Raw genomic sequence first — 13,552 nt, 5'->3', positions numbered from 1 at the left:
ATGGCTGCTGCATTGTATGGTAAGAGTATATTTAGTTTTGTAAGAATCTGCCAAACTGTCTTCCAAAGTAGCCATACCATTCTGCCTTCCCACCAGGAATTTATGAGAGTTCCTGATGCTCCACATCCGCACCAGCATTTGATTTTGTCAGTGAATACAGCTCATTTTTACAATGGTAGAATAGGCTTCTAGTTAAAAGAAACAAATAATTATAGTTGATAATGCAAGTTCCTTGACCAATTATTTTTTAAGTGGTACACATACTTTCTCTTTCATGTTATCTCACACATACACATACAAATATTTTATAAAAGAAACTGATGTAGCTCAACAAATTTGTCATAAAGTGAATGTATGTCAAATTTATTTTATTTTCCAGTTGACCTCTATATTTTTGAGGGAAACCACTGGATTACAAATGTAATAAAAAAAACATTAAGAATGCAGCAAGTCAGAGGCTTCCCTGGTGGCACAGTGGTTAAGAATCCGCCTGCCAATGCAGGGGACACGGGTTCGAGCCCTGGTCCGGGAAGATCCCACATGCTGCAGAGCAACTAAGCCCGTGCGCCACAATTACTGAGCCTGTGCTCTAGAGCCCGCGAGCCACAACTACTGAAGCCCGGGCACCTAGAGCCCGTGCTCTGAAACAAAGAGAAGCCACCGCAATGAGAAGCCCGCGCACGGCAACAAAGAGTAGCCCCTGCTCACCGCAACTAGAGAAAGCCCGCATGCAGCAATGAAGACCCAATGCAGCCAAAAATAAATAAATAAAATAAATAAATTTATTAACAACAACAAAAAAAGAATGCAGCAAGTTAGAAAATAGGTAACAGATCTGAATTATTTGTTCACAAAAAGGAGATACCCAAGTGGGCAATAAGCGTATGTAAAAATTCTCAACATTATTACTCCTCAGAGAAATGCAAATTAAAACCTCAATGAGATACTATCAAACACCTACCTAAAATTAAGACACTGACAACACCCAGTACTGTCCAAGATGTGGAACAACTGGAACTCTCATACGTTGCTGCCAGGAATGCAAATTGGTACAACCATTTTGGAAAAATGTTTGTCAATATCTATTAAAGCTAGACGTAATGTTGACCCTATGACCTAGCAATTGTACTCTTATACCCAAGAAACTGAGGGCAAAAGTCAGGTATGAGAATGTTTTTAGCAGCTTTGTTCACAGCAGCCTCAAACCAGAAACAACTCAAATGCCCATCAACAGTAAAATGAATAAACAAATTGTGGTATATTCATTCAGTGGAATACTACTCTGCAATAAAAAAGAGTGAACTACTGCTAAACTCAGCGACATGGATTTCTGTCACAGACATAATGATGAGAACAAAAATCCAGACACAAAAGACTAGATTCCGTTTATGTGAGTTTCAATAATGGGCAAACCAAATGTACAGTGATAGAAGTCAGAGTGATTCCCTCTGGGAGTATGGTATGAATGGCAAGGTCATGAGGGAACCCTCCAAGGTATTGGAAACATTCTGTACCTTGATCTGAGTGGTGGTTACCCTAATGTGTGTGTGTGTGTGTGTACAAAAGTTCATGGAGCTGCAAATTTGAGATTTGTGTGCTTTACTGTCTGTATTTCATACCTCAATAAAAATTTTTAAAAGAATGAACAAATCTTTAAAACCACATATTTAAAGAAAAAAAGTTAATTCCTGACAAAGTACAAAACATTAACAAAGAATTGAAATTTCTAGCACTATCATTGAGCAGTACCAAAAAATATCAAAGCAATACTCAAAATGATAAGGTAGTTTTTAAAAACTCTGCCAGTATGACTATTCCATCTTCACACGTACTTTTCCACAAAAAGCTTCATCAATTCAAACAGGCTTGCCAACTGCTTCTGTCGTCCCTGAAGCATTTCAGTTCCCATTCAACATCATTTAAAAAATATCTTCATGCACATTTTATTGATGAGTGTACTGGTTTCTCTCCAACCATATTTTTATGTGTGTATGCCGTATTCAATTATGTAAACCTGGGTGACTACTTGCAGCATCACTGAATGGAAAGAGAGAGCTATGAACAGATCTACAAGGTAGAGAGTTTCTTTTTGTACACCGCAGGCCTGAGGCAATTAGGACATAGTTACCTGAAAAACTAGTTAATGCCCAAATGATCAATAAGGATGATTAATTTATAGATGGTGCTGTTTGCCTCCATATATATTGCTGTATCAACTGATGTCTGAAAAATCAAAATAATGCATACTGAGCTTTCCGAAGTATAGGCTATTCCTTGAGTTCCATAATAAAATAGGCTATGAAGAGAGTAACCATCTGGCTCTGATGGCACTGGGGACCAAATATCAGGACAAAATAAAGGCAAGAATCCTTCCAAATACCGACTGCTTATGGGCAGAGTTTCTTATTTTATTCGGTCCATGCATTCATTATGTTTAGAATTCTGTTAAGAAATTTCTAAGAAAGGGATTCCTGTACTTCACATAACTTATTCTTTTTCATTATGAACATATTAAGGCCCTACTGCCCAGTCTCTAAATGTTTTAAAATTTGATCACACACACAAAATTTTAGATCTAGGGCAACACACCCTGAAAGTAGCAGAGGCTCTTCACGTTGTTGATAACTGGTGTTTGGGAGGTCTGGAATGAGGAGGGATTAGACATGGACCATTGTCTAATGGTGGATACGTTCACTTAGGGAAGGGAGAGAAAGCAGAGGATCATGTTCTAGTGATATGCCATGCAGGAGAATTGCTTTTAATCATAAAAAATTGTAGCTTTTATGCCACTGACCTTCCAAAAGCCCAAGAAGGAGCTAACACATAATCTCACTTCATTATAAGATTAAGAACCTGAGATACAAGGAAAATAAGTATTCACCCAAAATGAACACACAAACTGAGTCCCGGAAAATCCTGAGTTCTTGACCTCTAAGCTCTGCTCATCCGTTACCCTGGGGAGCTCTACCTTTGGTTGCAGGTAGAATTAAGATTTTTAAGTGAATTTGTTTTTTAATATACAGCACAGTCCCATGTTTCACAGTTGAAATGAGTTAAAGGGTCTAAGTAAAATTCTCTCTTCTGTTTCTGTCCCCCAGCCATCCTGCTCACCTTCCCAGAAGCAATTAGTGTTACCAGTTTCTTGGGGATCCTTCCAGAGATATTAATACTTAGGAGAGAAAATACACAAACGCACATACAAAGATTTTCAAATTTTGCACAAATGGTAGCATACCATACACATTACTCTGTACCCTGCTGGTTTGATTTCGTGTAAGTATATCATGGATATCATTCCAGATCAGCAGTAAAGTTTCCATATGTGCTATTTGTATGCCACCAGTATCATCTATTTTTCCACTTTCAGGAGGATCATGTGGTGAATTAAAAGCACATAGAAACTGGGTTTAAAAAGACCATGGCTCCATTACCTACCAACTAGCTTTGAGACGTGGGCAAGGCACCTAACTCTCTGAACCTCGGATTCTTCACTCAACGATGCTCGTAATGCCTTCCTCACAAGATAGTTGTGGTAATTCTAAGAGCTTGAAACTGGGACTCAGACAGCCTGGCTAGCTGAACATTTATATGATCTTGGGCAGTTACTTGATCTCTCTCAGCCTCAGTTTCATTTGTTCCATATGCACTGTCATGGATAACCACAAACAGCAAAGTTCACTGATCTTAAGAGTACGGCCTAAATTATCAAAAAAGAAACACATGCACATATCATCACACAGGTCAAACAATACATTACCAGAAACCCAGAAGCCCACTCTTCATGCTCTCTTAGTTACTATTCCCTCTCCAAAGGCAGCATTATCCTGACTTCTAATATAATATAATCTTGCATGTTTTTGAATTTTATATAAATGGAATTAATAGGTATGTAACTTTTTTTGTCCAGCTTTTCTTGCTCAACGTTTGGTTTGAGATTCACCCATATTGTTGAAATAGTATTAGTTCCTCAATGTCATTGCTGTATAGTATTTTGTTGTAAGAATTTGCCAGAAATTATATATTCATTTTACATAATGAACAAATGCTGATGTGCTTTTACAAAGACAGACTTATAGATCAATGGAACAGGATAGAAAGCCCAGATGCAAACTCACACACCTATAGTCAATTAATCTACAACAAAGGAGGCAAGACTATACGATAGAGAAAAGACAGTCTCTTCAATAAGTGGTGCTGGGAAAACTGGACAGCTACATGTAAAAGAATGAAATTAGAACACTCCCTAACACCAGACACAAAAATAAACTCAAAATGGATTAAAGACCTCAATGTAAGACCAGATACTATAAAACTCTTAGAGAAAAACATAGGCAGAACACTCTATGACATAAATCACAGCAACATCTTTTTGGATCCACCTCCTAGAGAAATGGAAATAAAAACAAAAACAAACAAATGGGACCTAATGAAACTTAAAAGCTTTTGCACAGGAAAGGAAACCATAAACAAGATGAAAAGACAACCCTCAGAATGGGAGAAAATATTTGCAAATGAAGCAACTGACAAAGGATTAATCTCCAAAATATACAAGCAGCTCATGCAGCTCAATATCAAAAAAACAAACAACCCAACCAAAAAATGGGCAGAAGATCTAAACAGACATTTCTCCAAAGAAGACATGCCGATGGCCAAAAAGCACATGAAAAGATACTCAACATCACTAATTATTAGAGGAATGCATATCAAAACTACAATGAGGTATCATTTCACACCAGTTAGAATGGCCATTATCAAAAAGTCTACAAACAATAAATGCTGGAGAGGGTGTGGAGAAAAGGGAACCCTCCTACACTGTTGGTGGGAATGTAAATTGATACAGCCACTGTGGAGAACAGTATGGAGGTTCCTTAAAAAACTAAAAATAGAGTTACCATATGATCCAGCAATCCCACTCCTGGGCATATACCCAGAGAAAACCATACTTCAAAAAGATACATGCACCCCAATGTTCATTGCAGCACTATTTACAATAGCCAGGTCATGGAAGCAACCTAAATGCCCATCAACAGATGAATGGATAAAGAAGATGTGGTATATATATACAATGGAATATTACTCAGCCATAAAAAAGAACGAAATAATGCCATTTGCGGCAACATGGATGGACCTAGAGATGATCATACTAAGCAAAGTAAGTCAGGGAAAGACAAATATCATGATATCACTCATATGTGGAATCTAATTCAAAAAATGATATAAATGAACTCATTTACAAAACAGAAACAGACTCACAGATTTTAAAAACAAATTTATGGTTATCAAAGGGGAAAGGTGCAGGGGAGGGAAAAATTAGGTGTTTGGGATTAACATATACACACTACTATATATAAAAGAGATAATCAACAAGGACCTCCTGTATGGCACAGGGAACTCTACTCAATACTTTGTAATGATCTAAATGGGAAAAGAATCTGAAAAGGAATGGATATATGTATATGTATAACTGAATCACTTTGATGTACACCTGAAACTAACGCAACATTGTAAATCAGCTATACCCCAATGTAAAATAGTTTTTTAAATGTTGATGTGCTTTTGAATTGTTTTCACTTTTTGTCTTTTATTATAATGTTGCTATAAACATTCTAGTATACGTATGCATTTCTGTTCAATTTACACCTAGGAGTGGAATTGCTGGGTCACAGGGTAAGCTTGGGTTTAGAATACTCAGAACTGGTGGTACGAGTTTAAAAGTTTCAATCAGGGTTTATAGTTGCAAGCACCAGAAGCCAATTCTGGCAGATTTAAGAAGAAAGGAATTTACTGAAAGACCATTTAGTAGACCATAAAATCACCAGGAGGATTTGAGTAATAGGCTCAGGAAAAGGCAAGGAGAAAGCAGGGCCACATGGGTTGAAACACAGCCAACATCACACTATGGAACTAGTATCAGGAGAACAATGTTTTAGTCATGCTATATACCATACCCCATAGTTTGCAGAGTCAACATTGAACTCTTGCCCATAATGCTGCATTCCCCTAGCTGTTAGTGCCAGAAAGAAATGCCTCTGTCTCAGCTTCTTTGCATGTCTAGCTACTGATTCAAAATCTGGTGTGTGCACAGCTGATAGGCCAGGCCCAGATCACATGTCCAGGCCACAGCTGCAAGGGAGGCTGGAAAAGTGATGCGTAAAGTAGGCACTTTCCAAACAGCAGAATAGAATAGGGTGCAGATATTGGGCATAAAAACCTGTTTATAAGACTATTTCTTCCTCAGTTAATTATCTTGGAAAAAACACAAACAGGGGCTTCCCTGGTGGCACAGTGGTTAAGAATCCGCCTGCCAATGCAGGGGACACGGGTTCGAGCCCTGGTCTGGGAAGATCCCACATGCTATGGAGCAACTAAGCCCACGCGCCACAACTACTGAAGCCTGCACTCTAGAGCCCGTGCTCTGCCACAAGAGAAGCCACCACAATGAGAAGCCCACGCACCGCAACGAAGAGTAGCCCCCGCTTGCTGCAACTAAAGAAAGCCCGCACGCAACAACAAAGAGCCAACGCAGCCATAAATAAATAAATAAATATATTAATTAAAAAAACAAAAAAACACAAACAGGTCTTGATCTAATTCCATAGGAAATAAAACAACCTAAGTTCAGCTCTTCAAAAATCAGTTTTTTCCTTGACTACATATTTAATAAATATGACCTGAGTAGTAATTCTGAACACAAATCTGAGGTTTCTAAAATAATTTTTAAAGATTTTGTAGCTTCTAGAAAGCAGGAATCCAGTATTAGACTGACTATACCAGAGATTTTTTATAATGAAGAAAAATGCTTTCTTCCCCCATGTTTTATCAGTTTTTGAATATATGCATACATGGCTTTACTCACCATCTCATTAAGGCAGATATTGCCTGGCAGTCACCTAGTTCCGGGCCCAAAACCACTTGGTACAAATTTAGAGCATCTAAGGCCAGTTCTTTGCCCCTATATACTCCTTGTTAACTTCTGAACAATAAGCCTCTTTTATTCTCTCTTATATCTTTACCCTCTTGCCATTGTATGTTTTCTTCTCCTGATTCCTCTAACTACTAGCCCCGTTCAACTGTGGATCCTTTTGAAAACTTCATTCCATTGTTACCAAACTCCTATCCATCTTAAGTTTGGGGGAAAGAAAGCTCTCTCTTTTGCCTTAACTGTAACTAGCACCTTCCTAAGTCCCCTACTTCCTCCCCTTCAGTCCATTTTAGTAGAGGCTGCCAGGTCTCTCATACAGTGAGCCATGAATCCAAGAGGTGAGTTGGCATTTCAACACGTTGTCAATGTTGCTTCTGGACATAGTTTTCCCACCCTCTTGTAAAACAGCATTCTCTTTAGAGATTCACTACAACTTGTATTCTGTCCTCAATCCCTTGTAATTGTGGCCAATCCACTCGCCACCTGGCTATCCATTACCTCACCAGAAAAACCCAACTCACAGTCTTCCTCTCCTAGCATGATTCTAGGACATTTTAACATTCATGGACATATATCATCCAACTTAATGGCCTTGCAATTCCTTTAGCTCCTTATTCAAAAACTCACACCCTGAATCTTGTCAGGGCTTAGCAATTGCTCCACTTGACCACAACTTCCTGCTTCTTATCTTTCTCATCACCTTATGCCCACGTGGTAGCTTCACTCTGTTAAATTTAAAAATTCTCACACATGATGGTTCCACACACGTTTACTGTCTCCAAACTGGGGTGGCTTCCCAGGATAGCTTCCAGTCATTTTACTAGGTCTTGGTCAGCGCTCTTTTCCACTCCCATCAGCAAATGTCCCGAAACTTACCCCAAGTCCTTCTTGCAAACAATTGCCGATTTCACTCCCAGCAGATGACCTTGCCTTTATATCAGTGGAAAACTTGAGGTCATCAGGGAGGTCTCACTGAATTTCTCTGTAAACATATCTCTATTCATTGGTTTTTACTTTCTTTCCTTCACTCTGGAAGTCTGCAATGTTCCTTAGCAGTTCAATGCCAACCCATGCCGGTGGCCCAACTCAATCTGCCTCTGTGTCTGCCCTGTCCTCGCCCTGTCAGGCATCTCTTTCTCAGCCTCTTCAGTGGATCCTCTCCCCAGTCTATAAACACCTGAAGACCTTTTCATTTTAAAAGGCCCTTACACCTGTATCCTATTCAACTCTGATCCAGCTTCTCTCTGTTCGTCCACTTTCAGATCTTTGGAAATCTCAGAAAAACTGGCTTTTGGGGGGCTTTTCACCTCAGTTTTACCCCTTGAGCTCTGAAATCTACTCTTCCCTAAGATACATAATGACCTAATTGCCAAATCTAACATACATTTTCCAGTCTTATGTAATCAGACTTCGCTCTGTCTTTGACACTGCTAAGTGCTTTCTCCTTTCAAAGTAATCGTTTTTTTTTTTCCTGATAATAAAAGCAGTACTTGTTCATTACTGTTTTAGTCTATTCAGGCAGCTATAACAAAATACCACAGTCTGAGTCAACTATAAACAACAAATTCATTTCTTACCATGCTGGAGGCTGAAAGTCTGAGATCAAGGTGCCAGCATGCTCAGGTGAAGGTCCTCTTCCAGGCCGCAGACCTCTCATTGGATCCTCCCCTGGCGGAAGCAGGAGGGAGCTCTCTGAAGCCTCTTTTATAAAGCACTGATCCCATTCATGAGGGCTCCACCCTTGGGACTTAAGCACCTTCCAAATGCCCATCTTCTAATACCATCACTTTTGGAGGTTAGAATTTCAACATATGAATTTTGGAGAGATGAAACATTCAGACCATAGCAATTACAGAATATTTGGAAAACACAGGAAAGTACAAAGAAGAAAAATAATATCCCCTGTAATGGCACTAATTGGTGATAACCACTGTTAACATTTTGAAGTATATACATATACATTGATATAGATATATATATGGGCACAATTCTGTACAGTAGCTTTTACCTGCTTTTTATAAAACATTATATTGGGCATATGTTCCCATATCCTTAAATATTTTTTGAAAATGCTCATAACTGCTACATAGTATTCTATAAAGTGGATGAATTGTCATGTATTAGCCATTCCTCTACTATTAGATATTTTACCCATATTTTAAATCTTTTCTATTATAACTAAAATTACTATATACATCCTAGTACATAAGTCTTGGGAATGAAATAATGAAGGACATTTCTTTGGGATTATTTCATTAGAATAAGTTATTGAAAAAGAATTACTGGGTGAAAGGGTATAAACATTTTTTAGGTTTTGCTGCACAATGCTGAATTGAGTCCCAGGAAAGCTGTAGTGACTCATGTTCTCACTTGCAATGAGTTTGAGTGCTTGTTTTCCTTTTTTGGTCTTAAAACTTTCTACTCTATTTCCATTATAATGTTGTTCGGCTGCACCCCGCAGGCCTACAAGGCCTATACTTGCCCGGCTTCAAGACTGAAGAAAGAGCCCGGAGTGGAGTCAGCAACACAGACATCAGGGGTTTAATGGACGGGGGAGCTGACCTGTCTGAAGGAAGGTCCTGGAGCGACACACCAGCGTCTGTGGTAGACATGGCGGCAGTCTTCTCTCCTCGGCGGAAGGGGAGATTACCAGTTAGAGGGGAATTGACATCAGGTGGGCTCATTAGTTACCAGGGAAACCAGCAGAGGGGCACGCCCCTCACCGCCCCTTTGGTAATAATAATCACCAGCTGGGATCTGGGGCAAGTAGGAAGGTCAGTCCTGTGCTTAAGACATAGGGGAAGCAGGCACTGGTCAGGCAGGGGATGTACAGAGAGCAAGAGAACAGCCATCTGGAGTGGCCTGGCCATAAAATGTCCTCTGTTCTATTTCCTGATAATATCCTCTTCTAGTTTTCCTTGTATTTCTCTGTTTTGTATTTTTTTAATCCCCCTTTTGGGACTCTATCTTCCTGTAAGTACCCCTTAAAGTTGATGTTCCCTACACTTCTATCCTTAGTCCACTATCTTTCTCACTCGTATTCCCTAGGGTTATTTATTCTACTCCAATAGTTTGAACTATAATACATCCACTAGGCAAAATATTCCCAAATAGAAGACACCAGACCTGGCCTCTCTCCTGAATTTTAGACTCATGTATAGAACCATCTGTACTGCATCTCTTTTTTTGTTAGCCGACAAATAACTAACCCAAAACTCAACCTGTCAAAATGATGAGTTGGTAGTACAACCAGCCAAGGAGTCACCCAAACTTGAAACGTAGAAGACATAGTTGCCTTTTCTCTTGGTCAACCCCACCACCACTGCCCCCATCACAAGGAGAGAAGATTCACAGTTTAATTGCCATGTACCTGAGTAGAGAACATACTAAAGATAGAAATATTCTCAAATTTCTTATTCTTTTTCCTGTTTGAGAGAGAAACCTTTGGTGGATTTCATTATTGGTAAAAGTTAGTTAAGGCCAAAAGTGGGGCTCTTTCTGACTTCCAGTCCAGAGTAGTACTCTTTTCCTTGGAAGTTATGTTCTAACCTATGTGTGTAAGCTTTTAAAAAATCAGCAAACCATACAAGGATATTCAAAATATAAAATCATATTCCCTGTAAGCTAGAAGGCATAGTTGACACACCCAGTTGAATGCCATCACTTTGTCTCTTAACAGTCTGGGAGTCACAGATGTTTCATGGCTTACTCAAAGATGCATGGTTAGTTAGTAGCAGATATCACTAAAATCTAATTCTTATAACTCTTGTTCCAGTGTTCATTTCACTACATAAATATTTCTACATGTTCTTAACCCTTGTCCTCTGAGAAACTCTACAAAAAGATGCTCATGCACAAGTAACTGCTGGAAAATCCTGCATATCACACCATTTTTAGAGAATCATAACCAGGGCTGTGGTATGATATTCATGGGCTCTAGACACTTTTGTCTTTGTGGGCTACTTTCTCCATAGAAAACTATTAAAATATATTTTATGATTACATTGGCAAAAAGATTAAAGTAATCCAGGCTGGATTCATTATTGTATTTTCATTTTTCTTCTTATTTGAAAAGAAATTAAAAGATTTTTGTGGGCTCCTAAAAGTACTGTGGGTCTTAGGCACTATGCCTACAGTGCCTAGTGGATAAATCAGCCCTTAATGCATAGTAAAGACTCGCAGAAGTCTGGCAAAGAGAAAATCTATTTACTTTTGTTTTAGCTAGCATTTCCAAAATTTTTGCTCACAGGGTCCTATTAACATCTCAAAGATCACTAGTGTGCTATAAAATAGTTTAGAAAAAATGTTTTCCGCTCTCAAACTGCAATGATACTCACTTTGCAGAAAGGAACATAGTGATGCAAAAATCAAGTTACTCTACTTGGCCGTGGTTGAGATCTCTGAATTAGCTGTAAAATACCCATAAAAGCCTCTTCAAGATGTTTTATAGAGCAGGCAAGCACATCAAATTTTCACATATGGTTCACATTAATGTATGGAATAGTTGACAATTACATTTCATTAACACATCTTTCTAGTACATGAGAATGGTAATACACCATTAACTCACGCTTTTGCTTCTTAAACTAATCAAATAAAATTAGGATGTCTATAAAACTTGATTTCCAACTCATTTTCAGAAGATGGATGACAGAAATTTCATGAATCAGAAATCGAACAGTATTTATTGCATATGGTGACTGCTTTAAAATGTGGCCCCATTCTCTATGCTTTTATGATTCTTTTGACACATTGATATGGAACACTCAACTAGTATCTCATATCTTTAACAATTGTTAATATTCCTTTTAAGAAGAAGGGTTTTTTATGAGTATCACCAGGGAAACCTGGGGCATTATCTGAGGTCTGGAATGAGCCACCCCCGAGAATCCAGAGAAACATCTCTTTTCTCAATGGTATGAGTTAGTTGGTGAAGAAACAGATGCCATTTTTGGAGCTACATACATCCTTTACATATGTGATTTAAGCAGTTAGGTTCAGTTCAACCATATTCATTGACTGCCTTCGGTGTGCTAAGTACTAGGCACAAATGAGACACAATCCCTGTGGGTAAAGAGCTCAAATCTAATATGCACACAGCAAATTGTAATACAGGGTGGTGAGAGGTATGCACAGGATGACCTGGAAGCACATGGGGAAACATCTGGAAGCACAGCCCAGCCAGTGTAAAAAGGGAAATGGAGAAAGAAAGTGAGGAGGTGAATGGGCTTATTGAGGGGTGGAAGAGGAGCAAAGGACAGGAAACAACTCCTAAAGGAAGTAGTATTTGAAAAATGGGATGCACTCTGTTTCTGTTCCCTAATATAAAGTAAGTAGAAGAATTTGGAACATGCAGGCAGCAAAGTTTCATTTTATATTAGCGAATAATTTGAAGTTGTAGACATGAGAGAGGCAAAGAGCTGTTACATGAGAGTTGATTTACTTGTTTGTATAACAAGAAAAGCACTTCAGTATGGGGGTATGAAGTCTGAAAATCAGAGTTAGAAACTTGCAGTAATCAAATCTCTTCCAGATCTATAGTTTTATAGAGATTCTATGATATACTGGCAGGTGATGAGTCAGGATAGGATAAGCTTATGCCATGGTAACAAACAAACAAACAAACATCTCAGTGGCTTAACACAAAATTTATTTTTCACTCACAAAGTCTGCTGTGGGTCCAGAGACTCTCCATGGTAAACAGTGCCATGAGATGAGCAGAGATGCAGGCTGTTTTGATCTTCCGTCTCCATCAACTCAACGTGAGACCTCCTCCACAACTGCCGCAAATACTAGAAAGTCAAACACTGGCTATGAAATACATTGGTCTGGAAGTGACACCTAATATGTCTGCTCACAATCCTCTGGCCAGAACTAATTACATGGTCCGCCCAAGGTGTAATACTCCTCTGTATCTGAAGGAGACAACAGCTACGGAGAAGTGGCACTGTACTGCTGCGTGTGTGGGAGGGGCGGAGGGGTGGTCCCATGGGGCAGCTGGCCGTGGGAGCCACAGGAGGGAGATGAGGCTGCCAGCCGGGCCAGGCAGTTCTGTAAACCGCTGCGTGATGACGGCATTGGGCAGGTTGGCTTCCTTCAGGGTCTGGCTCTCATCAGCCAGCTCTTTGCTCAGGAAGGTACTCATGAGGACAAAGCTGGCAGCTGCCATGGCCAGCCGAGCGTCCACAATTAAGAGTCAGATATGGAAGAACACAGATGTCTCTATCACAACAGTCTTTAGATAGAAATGTCTTTTTGCATGCTCAAAGACTTAACTCTCAGAATCAATAATAGTTGGTTGGTGTTCTGTTCAAAAAATTCAAAAAAAAAAATAATAGAGTCAGAGTGCTTCAGTTTTCTATATGGATTTTCAAGCAGCTAGTTAACTGGTTATGTATAATTTTAAGCTTAAAATCTATGACAGCTTTTAGAAAGTAACCACATAATCATCAGAAAGCTAAGGTCAATAGCCACTATGAATATTTAAACTTTCTAGAGTAACAGAATATTTAGTATTTTTTAATGGTGATCTAGCTTTCTCAAAGCGGAGCACCCTCGTTAAGATTAACTGCGGTACTTGCTAAGAATGAAGATTTCTAGCTCCACCTACAGAATGAGACCCTCTGGGGG

Source organism: Balaenoptera acutorostrata, chromosome X (genome assembly GCF_949987535.1).
Source record: "Balaenoptera acutorostrata chromosome X, mBalAcu1.1, whole genome shotgun sequence".
Taxonomy (NCBI): domain Eukaryota; kingdom Metazoa; phylum Chordata; class Mammalia; order Artiodactyla; family Balaenopteridae; genus Balaenoptera; species Balaenoptera acutorostrata.
Note: the sequence above shows the minus strand (reverse complement) of the source record.